We start from the raw sequence: 26,700 nt of genomic DNA on the forward strand, positions 1-26,700 counted from the left end.
GAAGAAGGTGAAAAAGACCAGAAATACAAAGAATGAAGGATGGAACTGGTAGAAAGGAAATATTCAAAATATTTCAAAAATCTCGCAAGGAAAATAAAAAGAAATGGATACAAGAGAGAAAACACATCAAAGTTAGCAAACATGTAAAGGTAACGGATACAAGATAGAAAACAGGTCAAAGGCGGCTCCTTTTCAAAACCTAGAGTCGCTGACCAAGTTACAAGGCAAAAGCAAGCAAGTTGAGAGGACAAACAAGAAGGTCTAAAAAGAGAGTACGTCGAGGAATCGTATCCTACGTGACAAGGACAGGGAAGACGGAAAGAAAGGCTGGAATGAGCCTGGAAGGATACAGCACAGCCACGGAAACACAGAAGAGAGAATTTCGGGCAACATAATTTTCATTCTTTCAGTATCCCAGGCTTAGAAATGTTAAAAAAAATTTCTTTTGGCACATTCCTTCTCTCCCACTGCTTTGAATCCATCACCAACTCCTATCTTTTCATTTCTTCTTTTTGAATATCTTTCAGATCAGCTATTACTCTCTTGGCACTGTCACTGTTCTTTCATAAACCTCCATCATCTCTTAACTGAATTACTGCAGAGCTCCTAAGAGGTTTCTAATTCTAGTGTCTCTATCATCAAATATAACAAGAAGGCACATCCTGCCCACGCTCAGACAGTCTCTGTGAAGCTTTCTCCCTCCTCCTGCCCACCAGATTTAATCACCCCCTCCTCGTCCATGCTACCAAACAGGGGTTGGCCAACTGTGGCCAGCTGGTCAAATCGGGCCCCTTCCTGTTTCTGTAAACAGTTTACTGGAACACAGACACTCCTATTTTGACTGCATACGGTCTATGGCTGCTTTCACGGTATTAACAGCAGAAATGAATGGTGGCAACAAAGACCATGTGACCCACAAAGCCTAAAGTTATTTGTTATGTATTTCACTTACAATATTTATTATATTAGTTATTTTTCTCTTTATAGAAAAATTTGACAACCTCTGGACTATACCATGATATTTGCATTTTACTTTATTACCTTATCCTATTGATCATAAAAATTGATAACAGGCACTTACTGAGATGGGCACTGTTCTGAGCCACTAGGTATATCAGCTCATTTATTTTTTACAACATTGCTAAGGGACAGATATTATTACTATTTCCATTTTACAGATGAGGAAACTGAGGCTTATTATTCTAGACCCCATGCTTTCAACTACAACACAAATAATGACTACCCTATTTTTCTTGAGCTTATTAAGAACAAAGATCATGTCTAAATCAGTTTTGTATCCCCAGAGACTCACACAGTGTCTGACATAATAGGTATTCCATAATTGTTTGCTAAGGTAATCTCACTAAAATAACCACTTTTACTCTGCCTTCTCTCTCATGAGCAATGACTCCACGTTGCTCGCTGTATCGCGTCTAAACTCCTCTGGCTGGCATTAAGTCTGACCATAATCCGGGTGGGACAACTGAACCTAGCAAAGTTCAGAAAGGTCAATCAAGATCAACTCCTGTTTCAGAACTGGCTGCTTTTCCTTTGGACACCGTATGACTCGAACTTAGCACATGAGATAAACTAAGCTGCAGATAAAACTCACCTGCCATCACGGGACCTGTGGAGGCTGCCATGGTAGCTGCTCACTTTGCTGTGGACACTCCCTGCTGTGCTTCTCTGGTCATCCGCCACGGCCAGCTGAATTGAAGGAGCATGTGTGGATATCCCTTGAGTGGAAGTTCCTCTGGATTTCCTTATGGTAGGAGTATCTGGATCCCTCAGGAGGGACTGAGCAAAGTCAGGTTCCTGGAGGACCTGTCGGCTGTCATTCACTATCCTAGATAACAAAATACTAAGTGTAAGATAGCAACCCTACAGACCAAAAACAATACTTTGACAGACTGATGTTACTCTTCAAAAAAGAAAGCTCTCCAAACAATGTCTTTAGGACAGATAGAAGGTAACACTGTGGACAGAAGAGAGACTAACACAAAAATCTGTGTCAATCTGTCCCCTAAACTGGTATGAAGGAAAAAGGTTTGTATTAGAATATGGAACTCAGGATGTCAGTTCTGATTCTATCAATAAATATGTGATCTTCAGTTCAGTTCAGTTTAGTTGCTCAGTCGTGTCCGACTCTCCGCGACCCCATGTATCACAGCACGCCAGGCCTCCCTGTCCATCACCAACTCCCGGAGTTCACTCAAACTCATGTCCATCGAGTCGGTGATGCCATCCAGCCATCTCATCCTCTGTCGTCCCCTTCTCCTACCGCCCCCAACCTTTCCCAGCATCAGAGTCTTTTCCAGTGAGTCAACTCGTCGCATGAGGTGGCCAAAGTATTGCAGTTTCAGCTTCAGCATCAGTCCTTCCGATGAACACCCAGGATCGACCTCCTTTAGAATGGACTGGTTGGATCTCCTTGCAGTCCAAGGGACTCTCAAGAGTCTTCTCCAACACCACAGTTCAAAAGCATCCATTCTTCGGCGATCAGCTTTCTTCACAGTCCAACTCTCACATCCATACATGACCACGGGAAAAACCATAGCCTTGACTAGACGGACCTTGGTTGGCAAAGTAATGTCTCTGCTTTTTAATATGCTATCAAGGTTGGTCATAACTTTCCTTCCAAGGAGTAAGCGTCTTTTAGTTTCATGGCTGCAATCAGCATCTGCAGTGATTTCGGAGTCTAAAAAAATAAAGTCTGACACTGTTTCCCCATCTATTTCCCATGAAGTGATGGGACCAGATGCCATGATCTTTGTTTTCTAAATGTTGAGCTTCAAGCCAACCTTTTCACGCTCCTCTTTCACTTTCTTCAAGAGGCTTTTTAGTTCCTCTTCACTTTCTGCCATAAGGGTGGTGTCATCTGCATATCTGAGGTTATTGATATTTCTCCAGTCATAAATATAGGTTAACGTCAGAAGATGAGCTATGGGAATTGCATCATAAGAGATCTCAAATGACATTTTCCATTGCATTAATAAATACTAATGCAGTAATACTATTTTTTTAAAAAAAGTAACGCTCCTTAGGCTAATTCTTATCAAGTCATTGTGTCTGGTGGAGCCAACACTGCCTCTACTGAGGGTGAGTGAAGCCGCTAAGAGCGTTGATGAAAATCAGTGTGGACCTGCTTCAGGTACTTCTAGATCCCTTGTCCCTTCAGAACCTCTAGAGATGTGCTGCTCTCACATTTTTATGCAATTTACACATGGTCTTGTGAAAACTGTCAGGCACAGAACAGCTCTTGGCTCCTAGTGGGAGGTGGGAATGATGTAGAAATGATCACTGAATGTATCAACATGATCACATCTCAAAAACAGACCGCTGAGTGAAAGAAGCGAACTACAAAGTATGTAAATTATGACAGCTCTTTAAAACAGTCACACTGTTTATGAGGCCAAACATGTACATATACTAAGCATAAAAAGTGGACAAGTGCGCAGCACCCTAATTTCATGACACTGGATAGTCTGGGGTATCCCTAAAACTGAAGAACAGCTACAGGATGAACAAGGATATGAGAGACGTGGAAGAATGAAAGGTTATTGTGAAAGATCAGTTTGTCAGAATTTAAGGAAGAATTCAGAGTTGGGCAATTCCAGGCAAAATACTGAGGACATAAAACAGATTGAATACTATCAAAACAGAGATCAAAATGACACTTCTATAACTGTACTAAATCTATTAAAATAAAGAGACCATTAAACAATAGGAGTCAGACACAAAATATAAAATAGGATTCCTGCCGAGGTAATTCATAACTGTTGTTATAAATACCAATAAATTTAGATTTCTAAAAGAGGGACGATAAATACTATAAGGTTTTGGGGAGACAGTGCATGACTGGTTTGATGGGTGGGTCTAGACAAGAGAGTATGTCAAATAGGTGAAAAACAGAGTAGACACATAAAAGAAAGCCAACTGTCAGTGAACTGACTACAAGTAACTAATACATGTTTTAAGTTTCTCCATCTATCAAATGACAGTAACAACGTGGGCTTTTGACCTATCTCCAAGGGCTATTGACAGATGATAAAGAAAATTAATTTTAAACATGAAGGAGAAAAAAGTGTTCTGTGCAGCACTGCCCATAATAGCAAACCCTTGGAAATAACTTAAATGACCATCAGTAGAAGATGGCTAAGTAACTCCAGATAGTAGTATTAACACAATTGGCCATTACACAGCACTTAAGAGGAAAGAACCAGGCTAACAAATATAAACAACAGATACAGATATAAACACAGATACATGTACAACATTTTATATATATATATATATATATGAAACGTAAAAAAGTATAGAATGTTGCTTATGGATATGCTTGTGACGTACAGTAAGAGTATAAACACAAACATAAGAAGAATTAACGACAAATTCAACACAATGATGATCTCATCTCTGGGGAGAAAAGAAGGAAATGAAATCAAGATGGATACTAACGAAGGAATCTTCAGCTCTACCTGTACTGTTTTATTTCTTTAAAAAAGAAATCTGGGGCATTCCCTGGTGGTCCAATGGTTAGGACTTGGTATTCTCACTGTCTGGGCCCCAGGTTCCATCCTTAGTTGGGGGAACTAAGATCCTGCAAGCCATCTGGGATCTTGGGTGTGGACAAAAAAAAAAAAAAAGTCTGAAGCAAACACTGCAAAATATTATTGGACAAAGCTAGACAGTAAGAGTTTTATAGGTATTCATCTATGCTTTATCCTTGAAACATTTAAGAACACGAAAAGGCACAACATTATAGTATAAAAAAATGCACTACTACTACCATACACGTCATTACTAACAACTATGTTCTCTTAAACAAATCTGTAAGACTGTCAGGTAAATGTCCTCAAACCTTTAGGAAATGCTTACAATCTATATATTGGAAGTGATTTGAAAAGTATCTGACATTTTCTGGGTCTGGGTATGTTAATACATGACAGTAAAACAGAACCAAGGGACTTCCCTGGCAGTCCAGTGGTTGACTCCGTGCTTCCAGTGCAGAGGCCACAGATTCTACCTCTGATCAGGGAACTAAGATCCCACATGTTGCAGGGTCAAAAAAACAAAATTGAAAAAAAGGAAGAAAAACAGAAATGACAGAACTACTGTAGTCAATAACACCGAAATCATAAAGATATTCGAGTCCCATTAAATCATTAAAGATATTTAATAATGAAGCAACAAATGATTATGTTCTCTATATCTTCTAATCTTTTATAAATGGCATTACTTTTAAAACCCGAAAAAAAAAAAAAAAACTGTAAGGGAAAGATATCAAACAATCAATATCTTGATTATGTTTTTCTTGATTACTTTAAAATCTTCTTCACAGAAATGTTTTTCTTTTTCTACCTTTTTCATTTCATTCCAAATTTCTAAGGAAATGAACAGCTCTGAGGCATGAAACGTCTGTTCAAAATTATAAGTAATATACACACTTCGAAAAGTTCTTAAAAACTGATGAACTAGAAGACAAGTAATTTTAAATATGCTGCAAAAGAAGCAATGGTCCATGAAAAATCTATGATTTTCGCACCTACTGCATTCCATATCTTCAAGCCAAGGAACACCAAACAGCTCCCTGAGCTTCGAGCACTCACTGTGAGCCCGCTGACAGCCTGCAGCAGGGAAATGTGACACGTCCGTACTCCACACAGATAGGAGCACAGAGCGCACAGAGAGATGGCCGGAAATCCCGAGAGCAGTCCAAATTCACCCCAGGGCGGAATGGCCAGAAAAAGTCCAAACCAAACCATTAGATGGAGAGTTGTATACAAGTCAAAGTTTTCTTCACATATAATATGGCAAAATTCCTGTTTTTTCTGTTTTAGAAGATTTCTGAAGGCAATTAAAATCTTCTGAAGGGAACTTTTTGTGTTTTTCAACAAAACCCTCTTCACCCTACCCCTAGAGATTCTGATTTGGTTAAGTAGGAGGTGTACTGCAGAATCTATACGCATATTTTAATTATTCCAGGTGATATTAATGAAAAGGCCTGGCTGAGAACGACAAATAACAATACATACAGTCCGTTTTACATAGAAAAACCCACAAAAGATACGTGTCAAATGCTCAGAAACCTGATCACTGCTTGGTAATGGGATTACAAGAGATTTCAAAGTGGTTTTCCTTATGTACTTCAATTTCTATATTTTTGTCAACTAACATATATCAATAGGAGACGAGGACAAAAAATGAAAGGAGAGGGTAGGAGAGGAAGAGCAGTCGTTATACACATTTTGAGGTGGGAGGTAAAGGAAGAGATATCACTTCGGTCTCATATTTTCCGGTTCTTTTTACATTAAAAGCAAAATTTAAAAACACACACTAGAGTTCTTTGAACTCTGAAAGCACATGATGTAAACAGAGCTAACACTGTAAGCTGATATTAAGGAAACAAAAAGAAAAAACAGTGGCCCCAAACATAAAACCATACTAAAATTATCATCATAACCACAGGAAGGGATCAATTATCCCAAGAAATGTACATCTGGGCTTTTGACTACCAAATAGTTTTTTCACATGTTTATACAATCAGTTTCAGAGTCACTGCTGACTTTTACCTCGTAACATATATCTCACCACAAGGCCTTTCCACTAAGACTCAATCAATTTATTTTTACATTGATATAAAACATTTTCCAGAAGCCTTCTGTACACAACGCAGTCACAAAACCAAGCGTCACTTAGAGAAACTGGTGTTCAAAGAAGTTAACTGTGTAAGAGGTGTGATAACTGATACATAACTATATGGGATGATCACTTTACCGCTTCTTATCACTATTACTATATAGTATATAGTAATGTATAAAACAACACTACATATAACAGTATATATATATACTACATATAATAAATATAACATATTTATATATAATAACATATAACAAACTATATGCACCCAGCACTTCCAAGCATGAAGAAATCATTTTAAATGAATAACTTTAAATTAAATCAATGTTCCCATCAAGAACAACTTCAAAATATAGGAAAAGTTTTAAAGTATCTCTTGAAGGCTACTAGAGAACTACTGAAGGAAAACAACTAGACAGACCAGGAATAAGAGAGCAGAGAAGCAAGCAGAGGTGGCCCGATAAGCGCGGCCACTTCTCCAAGGAGGTATCTGCTGAACCTGGGTGTAAGGCAAGAGACTGAGACGCAAGTTTTGCCCAGGCTGATGCTAGAGAACCAAGAAACCAGCAGGGCTCTGGTAGGCGTGCAAGACCATAGCCAGTACCTGTGTATATTTAACTGAATCACCTTGCTGTACCCCCTGAAACTAACACAACACTGTGACTCGATGATGCTCCAATATAAAATAAAAATTAGAAGGAAAAAAAAAAAAGACTACAGACAGAATTCAAAACAAAAGGGACAGATGGGTGAACAGGGAAGTTCCGAGGTTTGGGCCTGACACACAGCTAAATTTTCCCTTCAAGATATCTAACAATTCTGGAGATGCATAGGGCAGGAGGTTAGGAAGCTAAGCACAAAGCCTCTGAAAAGCAGAGTGGAGATTTTGCCAGTGTTATCAGTATGAGGAAATATAAATTAGAGGCTCAAGTCCAGCTAGGGGAAATGGGCATAACTCGCTCGCAGCTGGAAGCCCCTCCCCTGAGTGACCACACGTCAGCAGTGGGGGCAAATGACAGGGAGGCAGAGGCCGGTCAAAACTGAAACCCAGCCTCAACTCAGCTCAGTCCCAAGACGGTACATGAGAAACATGTGTGAGAAAATAAAAGATGAAGGATTCCAGAAAATTGGAATCGATCATAAGGAGGACCAAATGGAACTTCTGTAAGTGAAATGCATAAATGATGACGTAAAGAGCTCATCAGATATACCAGAAGAAAGAACTGGCAAAATGGAAAACAAGGCAATAGAAAATATCCAAACCAGAAGCACACAGACCAAAACCTACTGAAAAATACAGAAAAAAACATAGTAGATGTGTGAAACACATGAAAATCTTTAGGATATACATAACTGGAACCTCAAAAGAGGGAAGAAAGAAGGGACAGAGGCAATACATAACAAGATGATGGTCAAGAATTTGTCAAAACTGATTAAAGACAACCCATATTTCTGGCAACCCGCTCCAGTACTCTTGCCTGCAAAATCGCATGGACAGAGGAGCCTGGTAGGCTACAGTCCATGGGGTCACAATGAGTCGGACACGACTGAGCGACTTCACCTTCACTTTTCTATACATTCAAACAGGTATGCAGAGCCCCAGAAGAATGCATACAAAAAAATACACCTAAGCATATCACATTTAAACTGTGGAAAACCAACGAAAAATATCGGAAAAACAACCAGTGGGGGGGGGGGGGAAGATACCTTACCTTCAACAGAACAACTACTGCTGGACTTTGGAATGCTGGAAAACAACAGAATGACCTATTCCGAAAACTAAGAGAAAACAACTGCTCACCATCATACTATGGTCAGCAGAAATACCCTTTAATAAGTGAAGGCAAAGTAAAGACATTTTCAGATAGGCAAAAACAGAAAAACTACTGGCCCAAACCTACACTAAAAGATAAAAGTAATCTAAGATGAAAATTCAAAAGGAATTAAAAGCCACAAAAGAGGTGAATGTGTGGGAAAATAGAAATGAATATTCTCTGTAAACACAAAACATAATGCCTTAAAGACGTATAAAATACAAAATAATTATGTGTAATAATAAAATGATAAAGACAGGGGTCAGAGGGACACTAATGGGAGAGTGACCAAAGTTATTATTTTTATTAGACTATTGTAAGTCAAGAGTACATATCATAATTTCTGGGGTAAGCAATAAAAGAATGCACAACTAACTAGGTAATCAGAGAGAGAAATATAGTAATACAAAAGAAGTCAAGACAGGAGAGAGAAAAAGAAAAAGAGTTTGGAAACACTGAAATCGAATAATAAGATGGCAGATTTAACCCAAGTACCTCACCAATTACATTATATATAAATGAACTACCGACTACATAAGAGAGGAAGATTGCTGGACTAGGTACAAAAAAAATTTGCTGACAGGAATGCAAAATGAGGCAACCACTATGGAAAACAGTTTGGCCACTATTCAAGCAGTTAAACATAAAACCATCACATGACCCTGCAATTCCACTCCTAGGAATTACCGCAAATAACTTTAACTAAGCAAAAATAATCCTGCTTATTTAACTTATATGCAGAGTACATCACGCAAAATGCCAGACTGCACAAAGCACAAGCCGGACTCAAGACTGCCAGGAGAAATATCAATAACCTTGGATGAGCAGATGACACGACCCTTATGGCAGAAAGCAAAGAACCAAAGAGCCTCTGGATGACAGTGAAAGAGGAGAGTGAAAAAGTCCGGCCTGTCCCTCCGCCTTCCATCTATCTCTCCCCCGGCCCCTCAGGCTAATTCGCCAAAAAAACGACCACCACAAAAGGAAAGAGGAGGGGCACCCGCCACATGTTCTCTAGGCCGTTTAGAAAACACGGAGTTGTTCCTTTGGCCACATACATGTGAATCTACAAGGAGGGGCATATTGTAGATATCAAGGGAATGGGTACTGTTCAACAACGAATGCCCCACAAATGTTACCATGGCAAAACTGGGAGAGTCAACAATGTCACCCAGCATGCTGTTGGCATCATTGTAAACAAACAAGTTAAGGGCAAGATTCTTGCCAAGAGAATTAATCTGCATATCGAGCATATTAAGCACTCTAAGAGCCGAGATAGCTTTCTGAAACGTGTGAAGGAAAACAATCAGAAAAAGAAGGAAGCCAAAGAGAAAGGGACTTGGGTTCAGCTGAAGCGCCAGCCTGCTCCACCCAGAGAAGCACACTTTGTGAGGACCCACGGAAAGGAACCTGAACTGTTGGAGCCCATTCCCTATGAATTCATGGCCTGGTGGGTGTAAAAATAAAGACCTGGACTGTAAAAAAACAAAACAAAACAAAACCTTGGCTTAAAACACAACATTCAGAAAACTAAGACCACGACATCCAGTCCCATCACTTCATGGCAAATAGACAGGGAAACATTGGAAACCGTGAGAGACTATTTTGGGGGGCTCCCAAATCACTGCAGATGGTGACTGCAGCCATGAAATTAAAAGACACTTGCTCCTTGGAAGGAAAGTTATGACCATCCCAGATGGCACATTAAAAAGCAGAGACATCACTTGCCAACAAAGGTCCATCTAGTCAAAGCTATGGGTTTTCTGGTAGTCATGTATGGATGCGAGAGTTGAACTATAAAGAAAGCCCAGTGCCGAAGAATTGATGCTTTTGAACCGTGGTGTTGGAGAAGACTCTTGAGAGTCCCTTGGACAGAAAGGAGATCAAACCACTCTTATCATAAAGGAAATCCATCCTGAATACTCATTGGAAGGACTGATGCTGAAGCTGAAACTCCAATACTTTGGCCACCTGATGGGAAGAACTGACTCATTGGGAAAGACCCTGATGCTGGGAAAGACTGAAGGCAGGAGGAGAAGGGGACGACAGAGGATGAGATGGTTGGATGGCATCACCGACTAAATGCACAGGAGTTTGAGCAAGCTCTGGGAGTTGGTGATGGACAGGGAGGCCTGGCAAGCTACAATCCATGGGGTTGCAAAGAGCCGGACACGACTGAGCGACTGACCTGAACTGAAGCAAAAATGTACGTATGAATGTTCATAACAGAGTAGTGTTACTCATAATAACCAAAAAGAGCAAAATAAAGCAAAAGCAAGCAAAGGAAAGGAAATAATAAAGAAGAGACGTCAACGACACTGAAATCAGAAAATCAATTTTTTAAAAAATATCACTCAACCCAAGAGATGGTTCTTTGAAAACTTCAGTACAATTGATAGGGTTCTAGGACAAATGACTTAAAAAGACACAGAAACACAACTTAACCAATATCAAGAATGAAAAAGAGGGTATCACTAGAGACTGTACCGACATTAAAAACAGAATAAGGAAGGACTTCCCTAGTGCCCAGTGGTTAAAAATCCGCCTGCCAATGCAGGGGACACAGGTTCCATCCCTGGTCCGGGAAGATCCCTCATGCTTCAGAGTGACATGCCCGTGTGCCACAACTACTGAAGCCCACACTCTAAAGCCCAGGCTCTCCAACAAGAGAAGCCAGCACAATGAAAAGCCTAAAACAAAGAGTAGCCCCAACACTCTGCAACTAGGGAAAGACTGCACGCAGCAATGGCAACCCAGCACAGCCAAAACTAACTTTCACCTTCCAATAAAAATGATAAAAATATATAAGTAATATTACAAACAACTCTATGCATATAAACCAGACAAGTTAGATGAAGTAGACCAATTCTTCATAAATCAGACGACCAAAACTCACCCAAGATGAAACTGATAATCTGAACTAGTCCTATAACTATTCGACAAATTGAATGTGTAGTTTAAAATCTCCTGAAAAAAGATATTCAGGCCTGATGCTTTCATTGGTAAAAATCTAACAACTTTAAAAGAATACCAATTCTACACAATCTCTTCCAGAAAACAGCAGAGAACTAATGCGAACAAATTCTGTGAACTTCGGATTACTTAATATTCAGTTCAGTTCAGTTGCTCAGTTGTCTCCAACTCTTTGAGACCCCGTAGACTGCAGCAAGCCAGGTATCCCTGTCCGTCACCAACTCCCAGAGTTTACTTAAACTCATGTCCACTGAGTTGGTGATGCCATCCAACCATCTCATCCTCTGTCGTCCCCTTCTCCTCCCGCCTTCAATCTTTCCCAGTATTAGGGTCTTTCCCAATGAGTCAGTTCTTCCCATCAGGTGGCCAAACAATCTTGCTATGGAGCCAAACAATCTTTGCTATTCCAAAGAACAGCAAGGAGAGATAAGAAAGCCTTCCTCAGTGATCAGTGCAAAGAAATAGAGGAACACGTTAGAATGGGAAAGACTAGAGATCTCTTCAAGAAAACTGGAGATACCAAGGGAACATTTCATCCAAAGATGGGCCCAATAAAGCACAGAAATGGTACGGACCTAACAGAAGCAGAAGACATGAAGAAGAGGTGGCAAGAATACACAGAAGAATTCTTCAATATTAAAGCAAAACAAAAGGGTGTCAGTCGCTCAGTCATATCTGACTCTTTGCAATCTCATGGACTGTAGCCCAACAGTCTCCTCTGTCCATGGAAAGCTCCAGGCAAGAATACTGGAGTGGGATGCCATGCCCTTCTCCAGGGGATCTTCCTGACCCAGGGATTGAACCTGTGTCTCCTGCATTGCAGGCACAGTCTTTACTTTCTGAGTCACCAAGGAAGCCCAACAAAGATAATACAAAAGATGAAAACTGTAGACTAATACCACCCCCTTAAAAAATGCAAAAATCCTTCATAAAATAGTAGGAAATCAAGTCCAAAAATACATTAAAAGCATTATACAACACCACAACTTAGTAGGATTTGTTCCAGAAATCCAAAGCTGGTTCAATATTCCAACAACAATGCAATCCACCAAATCAACAGGCTAACATAACAAAGAGAAAAATCACACGATCATACCAAATGATGCCGAAAATGCATTCATGATTTTAAAAGTTTTCAGCAGACTAGATATAGAACGGAGAAGGCAATGGCAAGCCACTCCAGTACTATTGCCTAGAAAATCCCATGGATGGAGGAGCCTGGTAGGCTGCAGTCCATGGGGTCGCTAAGGGTCGGACACGACTGAGTGACTTCACTTTTACTTTTCACTTTCACACACTGGAGAAGGAAATGGCAACCCACTCCAGTGTTCTTGCCTGGAGAATCCCAGGGACGGGGGAGCCTGGTGGGCTTCCGTCTAGGAGGTCACACAGAGTCGGACACGACTGAAGTGACTGAGCAACAGCAGCAGCAGAAGATATAGAAAGTAACTTCTTCAACTTGACAAAGTATATATACAAAAACCCTATGGTAAACATCATACGTTGTGGTGAAAGGCTGGATTTCTATCTTCAACACTGGAAACAAGGGAAGAATGCCGTGTCCCACCACTCATATTCCGCAGAGTCCTAGAAGTCCCATCAGCACAAAACAAGGAAAGGAAACAACAAGTGTAGAGACTGGAAAAAGAAAACTGTCCCGATTTGCATGTGTCATTACTGCCTACGTAGAACATCCCAAGGAATCTCAAAAAAACATGCTTAAACTAGCCACAACACCAAAAAGCAAATAAAATTTATTAGTCCTAGAATGAGTAAGTTCAACAAGGTTGCAGAATACAAGAAAAACACACCTAAAAAATGAATGTCTGTAAACAACTGTGCTTTTATATCTATTGAACATGCAGAAACAAAATTAAAACAATACGTTTATAATCCCATTTATTTTTTTAAAAAGAAACACCTGGGTATATACTTAACAAAACACATACGGCTTGTGTGCGGAAAGGAAGATATAAATAAATGAACAGATATATGTTTTATTAGTCTGCTAGGGCTGCTGTAACAAAGTCCCTCAAACTGAGTGGCTTAAACAACAGAAATTGATTGTGTCACATTTCTGGAAGCTAAAAGTCTGAGACCAAGGTGCTGGCAGAGCCATACTCCCTCTAAAGGTGATAGGGAAAGATATGCTCCAGGTATCTTTCTCAGCTTCTAGCTGCTCCTTGGCTCGTGGCAGCACACGCCTAAGCTTCACACAGCATTCTCTCCAAGCTTCTACACGCATCGACCCTCTATGCGCACCTCTGTCTAAAATGGCCTTTTCTAAGGACACCTGTCATATTGGAACAGGAGTCCCTCACTACTTCAGTATACATCTGTCTTAACTAATAACACTGAGAATGACCCTATTTTCAGATAAGGTCACATTCTGAGGTACTGGAGGTGAGGGCTTATTAGGGGCACTCAAGGGACTCCCCTGATGGCTCAGACAGCAAAGGATCTGCCTGCAATGCGGGAGACCCAGGTGCAATCCCTGGATCGGGAAGATCCCTTGGACAAGGGAATGGTAACCCACTCCAGTATTCTTCCCTGGAGAGAATTCCATGGAGAGAGGAGCCTGACGGGCTACAGTCCATGGGGTCACAGAGAGTCAGACACGACCAAGCAGCTAACACTTTCACTCTTCAGGGGGACTCAAGTCAATCCACAACAACACTGTTTATGGATTGGCGATTCAACGTCCGACCTCTAGATTTAGTAACACTTCTGTTCACAATCCAGTAACACTTTTAGTAGTTAAAGACAAGCTTATTCGAGATTTTATATGAAAAAAAAAGTAGAATAAATGAAACAATTTTGAAAAAAAAAAAGTGGGAAAAATCTTACTATCCAATTTTAAGATTTACTGTATAGCTAACAAAAATCAAGACACTGTGGTATTGGTGGTGAAACAGAGGCAAAGATCAACAGGACAGAATAGAGAACCCAAATGAAAATCTATACAAGGACAGATAACGGATTTTTGAGGAAGAAGCAAAAGCAGTTCAATAGTGTAAGGACAGACAGCCTCTCCAACAAATAGCGCTGAAGCTAGTGGCAAAAAAATGAAACTTACTTTATACAAATTAACTCAAAATTGATCATAGATTTAGATGTGAGACGTAAAGGTATAAAACTTCAGAGAACTTGCAGACCAACTGAAGAGTTCTTATAAACGACACCAAACATGCACTCTCTGAAAGGAAAAAAAAACTTGGTAAACTGGACTTTGTTAAAATTTAAGACTTCTATTCTCCTAGACTTTGTTAAAAGGATGAAAAAGCAAGCTATAAACGAGAATAAGCTATTTACAAACTACATTTCCAACAAAGGATTTGTATCTAGAATATATAAAGAACTCTCAAAGCTCACAAGTCAAAACCAATTCAACTGAAAATGAACAACAGACATGAACAGACATTTGATCAAAGAAGATATATCAATGGCACATGAAAAGATGTCCAATATTATTAGCCATAAGGGAAATGCAAATTGAAATCACGTACGATACCACATCATCTGAGAAAAGCTGAATAAAAAAGTGCAAATACCAAATGGTGGTAAGAATGCTGAGACCGTATGTCTCTCATACACTGCTGGTAGAATGCAAAACGGTAGAACCTCTATGGAAAATAATTGAGTAGTTTCTTAAAAACTCAAACACATGATTATCATATAACCCAGCAACCACACTCCTGGGCATTTATCTACCCAAAAGGAAAATTTCTCTCTGCACAAAAACCTGTAAATGATTGTTCACAACAGCTTTATCTGTAATAGCAAAAAGCTGGAAACAACTCAGTATCCTTCAGTGGATGATTAAACAAACCGCAGAATATCTCTATACCGGAATAGTACTCAGCAATTAAAAACAGTCACGACTGGTACATGAAACAACCTGGATGGATCTCTAGGGTATTATGCTAAATGAAAACAGTCAATCTCAAAAGATTATATATTGTATGATTCTACTTATATAACATTCTTGAAATGACAAAAAGCATAGGGACAGAGAACAAATCAGTCGTTGCCTGGGAATAGGAAAGGGTGGTAGGGAGAAAGGAAGCACAAGAAAGATGTGGTGATAAACACAGTTCTGTATGGTTTTGGTGTTTTGTTTTCTTTTTGCCACGCTGCGGGTCTTGTGGGATCTCACTTCCCCGACGAGGGATCCGAACTCCTGCCCCCTGCAGTGGAAGCACAGTATCCTAACCACTGGACTGCCAGGGAATTTCCACAGTATCTTAACCAAAGTGATGGCTACATGAACATATACATGTGATAAAAATGCACAGACAATAAAAATACATGTACATGTGCATATACAGACACAAAAATGAGTACATGTAAAAACTGGTGAAATATGATGAAGGGCTAAAGAGTATACCAATGATAACTTTCCTTTTTTTTTTTTTAGATCACCTGTGCCTTTAAATTTTTTATTTATTTATTTGGCTGTGCTGGGTCTTCACTGCTGAGTGCAGGCTTTCTCTAGCTGCAGTGAGTGGGGGCTACTCTCTAGTTGCATTGTGCAGGCTTCTCATTGCAGTGGCTTCTCTTGTTGCAGAACACAGGCTCTTGGGCATAGAGGCTTCAGTAGTTGTGGTACATGGGCTTAGCTGTCCCGAGGCACGTGGGATCATCCTGGATCGGGGATCAAACTGGTGTCCCCTGTACTGCCAAGAGGATTCTTAACCACTTGACCACTAGGGAAGTCCAACGTCCCAGTTTTGATACTAATAGTTACAAAAGATAGCAAGACACCGCCCCCTCCAGGCCCCTGGTGAAACCAGCTGCAGTATATAGAATCTCTACACTACTTTAACTTCCTGAGCTGCTGCTGCTGCTAAGTTGCTTCAGTCGTGTCCGACCGTGTGCGACCCCCATAGATGGCAGCCCACCAGACTCCCCCGTCCCTGGGATTCTCCAGGCAAGAACACTGGAGTGGGTTGCCATTTCCTTCTCCAATGCATGAAAGTGAAAAGGGAAAGTGAAGTCACCCAGCCGTGTCTGACTCTTAGCCACCCCATGGCCTGCAGCCTACCAGGCTCCTCCGTCCATGGGATTTTCCAGGCAAGAGTACTGGAGTAGGTTGCCACTGCCTTCGCCCTGTGAGTCTACAACTATTTTAAAGTTTAGGGATTCCCTGGTGGTCCAGCGGTTAAGAATCCACCTTGAAATGCAAGGGACACCAGTTCAACCCCTGGTCTGGGAAGATCCCACATGCCACAGGGCTACTGAGCCAATGGGCCACAACTAATGAGCCCGAGCTCTGGAGACTGCAAGTTGCAACTATCAAGCCCACGCTCCACGACTACTGAAGCCTATGCACTTTAGAGCCTGTGCCCTGAAACAAGAGAAGCCACTGCATCGGAGAAGCTCTTAATCCACAACTAGAGAAAGACTGTGCACAGCAACGAAGACCCAGTGCCACCAAAAAAAAAAAACAACTTCAAAGCTGAAAACTGCATTATACTCACAGCTGATACGTGTGTAGACATCATGCATGCAAGCATGTGCATGCCCTAAGGCAGCCTCAGACCCGCTCAGTCCCCAACCATACAACACCAACTAAGCTGATACTGACATGTCACCATGGTAGTAAAACCTCCATTTGTGAGCACCATCATGAATTCTAAAATTGACTTGAATCACTATTTTGTGCTGCCAGCACTGAGTATAAGGCTTTAAGTTTATGCTTCTGTCACTCACTAGCTAGAAGTATCTTGTGCTGTGTCTCAGCTAGCATTTATGGACACTTACTACAGGCTGGGCAGTGTTGTAAGTGCTTCACACACCTAACTTAATCTTCTCAACAATCCCATAAGGGAGGTACTATAATCAGTCACACCATTTTATAATAAATGTGAAGAAAAGAAGACATAGAAAGTTAAGTACCTCGCCCAAGATCACATAGCTACAAAGACAGTCCCAAGAGTTAAACCGTGGCATTCTTATCCAGAGCCCTTGAGCTTATTAACCAGTTTGTCCTCTGTAACCTCTCTAAATTTCAGCTTTTCCTCTATAAAATGGTGTTAATATATATAGATGCATTAAGGAGATCAAACCAGTCCAGTCCATCCTAAAGGGAATCAACCCTGAATATTCACCGCAAGGACTGATGCTGAAGCTGAAGCTCCAACACTCTGGCCACCTGATGTGAAGAGCCGACTCACTGGAAAAGACCCTGATGCTGGGAAAGACTGAGGGGAGGAGGAGAAGGAGATGACAGAGGATGAGACGATTGGATGGCATCACAGACTCAGTGCAGATGAGTTTGAGCAAATTCCAGGAGATGGCCAAGGACAGGGAAGCCTGGCATGCTGCAGTCCGTGGGGTTCCAAAGAGTCGGACACAACTTAGCGACCGAACAACAACAATATATACAAATAAGGATATATAAAATAGGATACAGCACCTAGTAAATGACAGCTTAAAAAGAGATTAGGAAAGAGTTACAAATTAAGAAAGCTGCAGAAGGCCTATTGGATGGGCACGAGGAACCCTGCTCGATTCCCTGTGCTCAACTACCAAGTGAAAAAGTCAACTCTCAACTGGAATGGTGTTTTTAAAAAAGCAAAAGAAAACATGCGTTAATCTCTACATCACGACTCTGGGTGAAAGAAACCAGACATAATAAAGTAGATACTACATGCACATTCATATAAAACTCTAGAAAATGAACACTAACCCACAGTGACAGAAAGCAGATCAGTGGTTGCTTACAGCAGGGAGGCAACTCAGAGGGGTGGACTACAATGGGCACAGGGAAGCTTCTGTAGTGTAATACTGTTAGTCGCTCAGTCGTGTCAGACTCTTTGCGACCCCACGGACTGTGCCCACCAGGCTCTGTCCACGGGATTCTCCACGCAACAATACTGGAGTGGATTGCCATTCCCTTCTCCAGAGGATCTTCCCGATCCAGGGATCGAACCTGGGTTCGATTCTGTCTAAGCCACAGGGACGATCCCCAGGAAGCTTTTGAGGTGATGGACATGTATGATATCTTGATAGTGATGATGGTTTCACAGATATATACTTCTGTCAAAACTCAAGCTGAACACTGTTAAATGGGTACAGTTAACTGTATACAAATCATACCTCAACAGAGTTATGCAAAAACAAAAAGCATTCATCTTTTTCAAAGAAGCAAACTGCCCTGATTATAACTCTAACAATTTTTAACTTCAGCAAAGTAAAAATTAAACGAGTTAGCCAGCATACTGCCAAGTTGAGAATATATATCAGGAACACAGACGATCAAAGCTCTATAAAGGAGGAAAAAAGAATCTTCAGCTGATAAAATTTTTAAAAGATTCTTACTGAGTACTCCCTTACGCTGCAGTCCTTTTATTCACTAAATTAAGACCAGGGTATACGACGTTTACAAACTGAAAAATAACTTTCTAAAATTAAACTTCTGGCTTCTTCAACAAAGGTGCAAGACAGGGAACCTTCTATTCTTTGTTCAAATTCAAATCAACCAAGCCTTTGTGCTCCGATTCTCTTTCTTCTTTGAAATTTCCATTCCTACTGACAAGCCTTCAAGCACAGCAACAGCCCAAGCTTAGCAAGGAGTGTGAAAGGGGAACAGAGTCAAAGGCCAAAATTTGATTCATGAGAATCAGAATGCCAATCTCTGTCACTCTACAAAGGGTCTGATAACCATGGAAACTGTATCCTACTGGGTTTGGGAATATTATGACTAAATTCACTAAATGTGAAACCAAATGTGGAAAGGCCTTGAAAATTCAAAAATGGTATTCATTCCATTTTAGATCCAAATTAGAGTAAGAAATTATTTTTAAATAGAATAATTTTAAGTGATGTAAAAGAAGATCTTTAAAAACTTTTTTCTAAGAATAAAATTCTAAAGAGAAAAGGTCTAAAACTTTAAGAATTACTTTATTATATATATATAAAATTCTACGTTTGTAAAATACCTTTAGTCCCATAGATTTGCTTTTCTTTTACAAATTTATTCTGTTAATGTCTTATGACAGCATATTAAATATTTCCCAATATTAGTTCAGTGAGCTAGTTTGCAGATATATGACTTTATCACAGGAGTATATTTATCTTAGGTCAAAGGGGAGCTCCTAAAGCAGCCCATAAAATTTGACTTTTCTTCAGGAAGTAAACTTTTAGCATTTCAAGTATCATGAGTGGTTATGAATTATAGTCTGTCTCAAAAGATAAAACTTTACAAACCAAACTCATCAGAATTAATACTTTAATTTAAAATAAGCATTTTAAGGCATTCTTTTTTTTTCTTTTATTTATTTCAATTGGAGGCTAATTACTTTACATTATTGTATTGGTTTTGCCATACATTGACATGAATCTGCCCCGGGTGTAGTGATCTAAAATGCAAGAAAATCAAACTGTCAAAAAGTTTATTTTTTTCCCTAAAGTCAGAAATAACTAAATGCAATTAATTCTCCACTACGTGTGTATTTTTCACCTTCTTCAATTTAGAAGTTTCCTAGTTCCTGGCTCATTTCCCTGTCACACGATAGGCTCTTCAATCCACTTCACCAGGCTGTTGTTTGCTTAGGGAAAACCACCTTATTAATACTAACCTACATAGAAAATAATAAGTCAGTCTGACTGATAATGCATGTATCCTAAAAATATAAGCCATGAATTTAAAGAATAAATACAATCAAAGAAATTTCGTTTCCTCAAATGCCTATCCACAAAATGTTAATCACTGGTACAAAGGGGTATTAAATTATAGTATCCTCTCAAAAAAAAAACAAAAACAAAACAAATCCCTGCCTTTCAAGGTCAATTCAAACATAATCTGCAACTGATCCTTTCCACACATGATCCTTTCTCTTTTGAATCCTCTGAGCACTATATGCCTATTTATGGCATTTACCAAGTTCTTCCTTAAGTTTCAGTCATTCGCATAAAAACATATTTAATAAATACTGAGACACTGAAACTGGGAGCTAGACAAAAAAGGACAGCTGGGATTTTTAAAAATAAAGTTTCCGTACTAATTTTACTATTTTGTTTCTCACAAAAAAAATCAGAAAACACAAACATTAAATGAAAAACACAGAAAACACAAATAAATCGTGTTAATTCAAGAACAATCACTGCTGGTCTTGACAAAAATCTTTCCAGATCACTTACTCTACATGAACATGAACACACTTCTTTTCTTCAACAAAAACAGGATGATACCACATACATTATTTTATTATCTATTCCTATTTTTTTCCTATTAATTAATGGATCAAATTTGGCTTCCCTGGTGGCTCAGCAGTAAAGAATCTACCTGCCAAGTAGGAGACGCTGGTTCAATCCCTGGGTCGGGGAGGTTCCCTCGAGGAGGAAGTGGCAAACCCACTCCAGTATTCTTGCCTGGGAAATCCCATGGACAGAGAAGCCTGGAGGGATACATCAAGTACAACCATTAGCATTTGACAGGCAAAGATGGAGATGAGATTATTTAGGCAGAAAGAGAATGAGAGGTCTACTTTACTATACTACTTACAAGTGTAAATACATAATGTTGAAAGCTTCAAGTCGCTTTGACCTTTTCCCGCTCCAAAAAAAAAAGGGCAAAGGCAAACACTGGTGTTCACAGGAAAGTGGTATCTTTGGTACTCCTGTCAGGACTACCATTACTAACCCCAACAAATCCACAACTACTGACAATTCCAGGAGATCATGTGCTGAGTACACCTCTGTAACACAACCACGACTGACTACCGCCCCTTCCAGAATTCAGTTTATGAAGTTCATTAACTCACTCAGACATTTATTCAGCAGCTATTATGTGTGAGGTACCACGGTAGCTTCTGGCCCTACAAACATGAATAAGGACCTCAACAGCAAGTTCTGCTTTCAAAAGCAAATGTCCTTCAGCAGGACCTGAACTAAAAAATGAGGACAAGTTGGTACCCAATACAGCGGCTATCACTCCAAAACAAAAACCCAGAAAATAACTAGTGTTGGTGAGGATGGAGAGATACTGGAACCCTTGTGCATCGCTAGCAAAAATGTAAAATGGAGCAGCTGCTATACAAAACAGTTCAGCGGTTCCTCAAAAAATTAAACAGGATTATCGTGCTATCCTAAAATTTCACTTCTGGGAATACCCAAAAAAATACTTAAATCAAAGACTGGAACAAATATTTATATATCTGTACTCAGAGCAGCTATATTCATAATAGCCAAAAGGTGGAAGGAACTCAAGAGTCTGATGAATGAATGATTAAACTAAACGTTGGGCATAAATATACAATGAAATATTATTCAGCCTTAAAAAGGAAGGGAATTCCGACACTTGTTACAACATGGATGAATCCTGAAGACAGTGTGCTAAGTGAAATAAGCCAATCACAAATGGACAAATATTTTATGATTTCACTTAAATGAGGTACTGGAGTCATCAAATTCAGAGAAAAAGCAAAAAAGTAGAACGGTGGCCGCCAAAGGTTGAGGGGAGGGGAGAACAGGGAATTCTTGTTTAGCAGGTATAGTGTTTCAGTTGCAGAGGCTGAAAAAGTGCTCAAGAAGGATAGTGGTAATGACATACCAAGGTGACTGTACTTAACGCCACTGTACTGCACACTTAAAAATGATTGGAATGGGGGAATTCCTTGGTGGTCTCATGGTTAGGACTCCGAACTTCCAGTGCCGGGAACTGGGTTCAATCCCTGGTTGAGGAATTAAGATACCACAAGCTGCACAGTATGCCAAAAAACAAACAAGAAAAGATTCCAGTGGTAAATTTTATGTTATATATATTTTGCGTACATGCATGCTAAGTCACTTCGGTCATCTCCAACTCTTTGCAACACTATGGATTGTAGCCTGTCACACTCCTCTGTCCATTGGATTCTCCAGGCAAGAATACTTGATTGGGAAGCCATGTCCTCCTCCAGGGGATCTCCCCCACCCTAGGATTGAACCCACACCTCTTGCATTGGCAGGCGGTTTCTTTACCACTAGTGCAACATGTATATTTGGCCACAATTAAAAAAAATGCTGACTATAAGTGCTACTATGAAATAGCCAGGGTATATTGTTAAGTAAAAAAACAAGGTAGAGAAAACAAACAGTATGACACTATATCAAAAGAGCGTGAAACAATATATAGCTATATAGAGATATTATACAGACATTTTCTATAATTACTATAATTTTTGATGGAAGGATAAACAAAAAGCTTTAAAAAAAACAACTACCCCCAAGGGAAGGAAAGAAGAAGGTTAGGATTCAGCTGGTAAAGAATCCACCTGCAGGCTCCGGTTCAGTTCCTGGGTCGGGAAGATCCCTTGGAGAAAGGATAGGCTATCCACTCCGGTATTCGTGGGCTTCCCTGGTGGCTCGGATGGTAAATAATTTGCCTGAAATTCGGGAGACCTGAGTTCAATCCCTAGGTTGGGAAGCTCCCTTGAAGGAGGGCATGATTACCCACTCCAGTATTCTTGCCTGGAGAATCCCCATGGACAGAGGAGCCTAACAGGCTATAGTCCATTGGGTCTCAAAGAGCCAGACACGATGAGTGACTGAGCACAAACACAGCCCAGAAACTAGACTCCTCTGAATGTACCTTGTCGTATATATCAAGTTTTTAAACACGATTATAAAATAAATGTAAACAAAAAAAAGTTTAAGTCGTTCCTCAAAATCAAAATGAAACACACACCTAAACTGTGTATTGAGTTAAGCCGAACAGAGGAGTACTTAACTCTAAAACACAGTATAATCTGACTGCACATCCTTGGTGAAATACATCCTAAGGACATAAGAAATACAAAGAAACCTTACAGGGCTCTCAGTAACGATACTGATATGATTCTGAAATTAAGTACTGTCTGTATATCATAAGCTTTCAGCACGAGAAGAAACAAAAATTCCAAAAAACTCTCCAATATTATTTAATTACAAGTTATCAGTATAAACTCATGCTGCACTGTCTTTTTTAAAAAAAAGTTATTTCCTAGCTCCATCTTTGACGAGACCTATAAATTACTAACGCAGTATCAATAAGCATAGCACCCAGATAGCAGTCTGCAAAAATCCGTGAAAATTCTCTCCAACCAAAAGGAACCAGCACTTCCTAAAGAAAGTGATAATTCAAGTTCTGAGGCAGAATTTTATGAAATAAGGTTGGATCATACCAGAAAGCAAGGAAGCTATCAGAAACCACTAGGGAAGTATCACAAACACTTAGGAGCTATCCTGAAGAGGTGCTCACTACCAAAAACAGAACAGACTCAGCCACAACAAAATAACAACTGCAGTGGACTCAAACGCATAAAATATGGTAAAAAATCCATGAGTTCACAATGATACTTGAAAGGAGAACAATGATATTTGAAAGAAGAAAGATCTCATTAGTCACTTTTGAAAGATTCTTGTGAATCAATTTATTAAACTAAAGAGTAACAAAGGAGAACAGTTGCATATTTACTGTCTTTTTTTATATAGACTGAACATAAGAGTAATTCAACAGTCCAATAATCAAAATGAGCAAGTTTCTGTTTAAAGTATTCTAGCTGAGAAATGAAGAATGACAGCATATCACCATTTTGCTGCTGCTGCTAAGTCACGTCAGTCGTGTGCAACTCTGTGCGACCCCATGAACCGCAGCAGGTCAGGCCTCCCTGTCCATCACCAACTCCCGGAGTCCACCCAAATCCATGTCTCATCCTCTGTCGTCCCCTTCTCCTCCTGCCCTCAGTCTTTCCCAGCCTCAGGGTCTTTTCCAATGAGTCATCTCTTCGCATCAGCTGGCCAGAGTACTGGAGTTCCAGCTACAACATCAGTCCGTCCAGTGAACACCCACGACTGATCTCCTTTAGGACGGACTGGTTCCATCTCCTTGCAGTCCAAGGGACTCTCAAGAGCCTTCTCCAACACCACAGGTCAAAAGCATCAATTCTTCTGCGCTCAGCTTTCTTCACAGTCCAACTCTCACATCCATACATGACCACTGGAAAAGCCACAACCTTGACTAGATGGACCTTTGTTGGCAAAGTAACGTCTCTTGCTTTTTAATATGCTGTCGAGGTTGGTCATAACTTTCCTTCCAAGGACTAAACGTCGTTTACTTTCAAGGCTGCAGTCACCATCTGCAGTGATTTTGAAGCCCAGAAAAATAAAGTCAGCCACTGTTTCCACTGTTTCTCCATCTTTTTGCCATGACGTGATGGGACGGGATGCCACGATCTTAGGTTTCTGAATGCTCAGCTTCAAGCCAACTTTTTCACTCTCCTCTTTCACTTTCATCAAGAGGCTCTAGAGTTCCTCTTCACTTTCTGCCATAAGGGTGGTATCATCTGCATATCTGAGGTTATTGATATTTCTCCCGGCAGTCTTGATTCCAGCTTGTGCTTCCTCCAGCCCAGCGTTTCTCATGATGTCCTCTGCACAGAAGTTAAATAAGCAGGGTGACAATATACAGCCTTGAGGTACTCCTTTTCCTATTTGGAAGCAGTCTGTTGTTCCATGTCCAGTTCTAACTGTTGCTTCCTGACCTGCATATAGGTTTCTCAAGAGGCAGGTCGGAGGTCTGGTATTCCTGTCTCTTTCAGAATTTTCCACAGTTTACTGTGGTCCCCACAGTCAAAGGCTTTGGCATAGTCAATAAAGCAGAAATAGAAGTTTTTCTGGAACTCTCTTGCTTTTTCCATGATCCAGCAGATGTTGGCTATTTGATCTCTGGTTCCTCTGCCTTGTCTAAAACCAGCTTGAACATCTGGAAGCTCACAGTTCAAGCATTGCTGAAGCCTGGCTTGGAGAATTTTAAGCATTACTTTACTAGCGTGTGAGATGAGTGCAATTGTGCGGTAGTCTGAGCATTCTTTGGCATTGCCTTTCTTTGGGACTGGAATGAAAACTGACCTTTTCTGGTCCTGTGGCCACTGCTGAGTTTTCCATATTTGCTGGCCTACTGAGTGCAGCACTTTCACAGTGTCTTCTTTCAGGATTTGAAATAGCTCAACTGGAATTCCATCACCTCCACTAGCTTTGTTCGTAGTCATGCTTCCCACGGCCCACCTGACTTCACATTCCAGGATGTCTGGCTCTAGGTGAGTGATCATACCATCGTGATTATCTGGGTCGTGAAGATCTTTTTTGTACAGTTCTTCTGTGTATTCTTGCCACCTCTTCATAACATCCTCTGCTTCTGTTAGGTCCCTACCATTTCTGTCCTTTATTGAGCCCATCTTTGCAAGAAATGTTCCCTTGGTATCTCTAATTTTCTTGAAGAGATCTCTGCTGCTGCTGCTAAGTCACTTCAGTCGTGTCCGACTCTGTGCGACCCCACAGACGGCAGCCCACCAGGCTCCCCCATCCCTGGGATTCTCCAGGCAAGAACACTGGAGTGGGTTGCCATTTCCTTCTCCGATGCAAGAAAGTGAAAAGTCAAAGTGAAGCCGTTCAGTCGTGTCCGACTCCAAGCGACCCCATGGACTGCAGCCTACCAGGCTCCTCCCATGGGATTCTCCAGGCAAGCGTACTGCAGTGGGCCGCCATTCCCTTCTCCAAAGAGATCTCTAGTCTTTCCATTCTATTGTTTTCCTCTATTTCTTTGCACTGATCGCTGAGGAAGGCTTTCTTATCTCTCCTTGCTATTGGTTGGAACTCTGCATTCAAATGGGTATATCTTTCCTTTTCTCCTTTGCTTTTCGCTTCCCGTCTTTTCACAGCTATTTGTAAGGCCTCCTCAGACAGCCATTTTGCTTTTTTGCATTTCTTTTCTTGGGGATGGTCTTGATTCCTGTCTCCTGTACAATGTCAGTTGTACATTGGAGACAACTGTACTGCATCCTGTACTTGGCAATTTAGACAGTTCAAAATGGTGTGGGAAACTCAGGAATGAGCAATCTTGTTTCTATCAAAAGCCACAATACTCGGGGAAAAGACAGACATCAAGTTAAGAACTGAAGAAACATTTAATGTATGTGTTTATGTAGAAACGCACTTTTTGTAAAGTAAGAAAAACATACATACTAACATTCTAACAAGGATCTTTTCTCCAATTTAATAAGTGGACATTCACCCCATTTATTTGAACATGTTCCAATTTCAATCCAAGTATTGAGGAGGAATTCTCAATACACAATGAAAGAACACCCAACTTGTTGACTATGAACAATAATAAGCAACGCTGAAATAACCCACATTCTGCAATTTCTCTCCTGGCACCCTTAGCTCAATACCATATATTATTTCATTCGAAGCACTCATTTTGATTTCACCAAACATCAGTACAGGAATGAACCTGAGGTAGGCTTGA

At 40.3% G+C, this 26,700-nt stretch overlaps 1 protein-coding gene and 1 pseudogene across 16 annotated transcripts in view; one reads left to right on the forward strand and one right to left on the reverse strand.

The window, feature by feature from the left end:
• LOC129560656 (ankyrin repeat domain-containing protein 26-like) overlaps window positions 1-26,700 on the reverse strand; it is a 91,923-nt gene that overhangs the window by 45,254 nt on the left and 19,969 nt on the right. For 10 of the 16 annotated variants that reach the window (XR_016035249.1, XR_016035248.1, XR_016035246.1 and 7 more), the window contains one exon: window positions 1,613-1,846. The exons of 2 other annotated variants lie outside the window; for them this stretch is intronic. The gene's annotated coding sequence lies outside the window, so the exon portion shown is untranslated. Of the gene's footprint in view, window positions 1-1,612; window positions 1,847-20,718; window positions 20,831-21,984; window positions 22,133-26,700 lie in introns of all 16 variants that reach the window. 4 more of the 16 variants (XR_016035255.1, XR_016035258.1, XR_016035257.1 and 1 more) reach the window with 4 other exon arrangements.
• Window positions 9,440-9,916, forward strand: LOC148775023 (large ribosomal subunit protein eL21 pseudogene; annotated as a pseudogene).

Source organism: Moschus berezovskii, chromosome 18, assembly GCF_049115385.1.
Source record: "Moschus berezovskii isolate FMDL1 chromosome 18, NW_MosBer_1.0, whole genome shotgun sequence".
Lineage (NCBI taxonomy): Eukaryota > Metazoa > Chordata > Mammalia > Artiodactyla > Moschidae > Moschus > Moschus berezovskii.